We start from the raw sequence: 1465 nt of genomic DNA on the forward strand, positions 1-1465 counted from the left end.
GTGAACCTTATACGTGCTGTATTTGTAGCATAGGGGAGGACTGCGAACCTCGTACGTGCTATGAATTAGGTTGCAACATAGGGAAGGACTGTGAACCTTGTACGTGTTGTGGATGTATGTCAGCATAGGAAAGGACTGTGAACCTTATACGTGCTGATTTTGTAGCATAGGGGAGGACTGCGAACCTCGTACGTGCTATGAATTAGGTTGCAACATAGGGAAAGACTGCGAACCTTGTACGTGTTGTGGATGTACTATGGTATAGGGAAGGACCGCGATCCTTGTACGTACCATAAATGGTGAACATAGGTAAGGACTGCGAACCTTGTACGTGTTCACGACCTTGATTACAGGTATAGACGGTGAACTATGAACGTACTCTCGGTAGACTGAGGTTAGTGATTGTAGATATGTATGTATGTATGGTAGCAAGTATGTATGTAGAACAGAAGTGTAACTAGTGAAGTATGGATATGTATCTACGGATATGTACGTATGTGTATGTATTGTATGGCGTTCGATTAACTAGAACTCACTCAGCGTAGCTGACTTTTAGTATGCACGCAGGTGAGCTGATTATAGAGTTAGCATGAGGATGACACACGGCATGGATTGAACGGCTGGCATCTGAAGAAAGAAGTAAAGATGTTTTAAATATAAAGTTTTGTGTTATAGTATCAAAGAAAAGATTTAATGTTTTGTAACAAATGATTGATGTTTTATATTCCGCGAAAAGTTTTAATAAACTCTGATTTGAAGAACTGTGTTTATGAGTAAATCCGACGCTAAAGTAGGGTCACCGGGTTCGGGGCCTTACATATCATTAACAGTGCTAACCTTTGTATGGAAGTTATGCATGAACGTAATGCTCATAATTTCCCTCTAGACTTAGCTGCTATTGAAGCTCCATCTACAAATGGATAAGACTTTGGTCTGATTGTATAGGAGTTTTTGAACTAAAAAAGGAGCAATAGCTTCCCTCTTGATAAAAAAAGAGGGCGTTATTGCTCCTTTTTTTATTTAGTACTATTTGCCTTACATAGTTTATTTCAAAATAACGAGGACTTTTTCTAGTTTGGTTCGATTTGCGTTTTTTCTCTTTGTATTTCTTTTTTTTTTTTTTGCATTGATATTATAGGTTTCTATATCATATACTTTTCCGAATATTTTATGAAGTTTTATTTCCAATTCAAATTCAATCGAAAATAGAGACAAATGTAAATTTTGCTTATTAATTACTTTTTTTTGCTTATTGATTACTTTTCTTTATTTATTATTAGAAAGAATCTATTTTTTTTATGTTAATTTAAAAATATAGTAATACTAGATACTAGATATATAGTAATACTATATACTAGATAATAGTAGAGGGGCGGATGTAGCCAAGTGGATCAAGGCAGTGGATTGTGAATCCACCATGCGCGCAAATTCTTGAATTCTAAGGTTGTTCTTCATAAGCTAATCT

The sequence above is a fragment of the Bidens hawaiensis genome, unplaced genomic scaffold, assembly GCF_021521415.1.
Source record: "Bidens hawaiensis isolate Kalapana, Puna unplaced genomic scaffold, B.hawaiensis_p1.1 tig00008404_1, whole genome shotgun sequence".
Lineage (NCBI taxonomy): Eukaryota > Viridiplantae > Streptophyta > Magnoliopsida > Asterales > Asteraceae > Bidens > Bidens hawaiensis.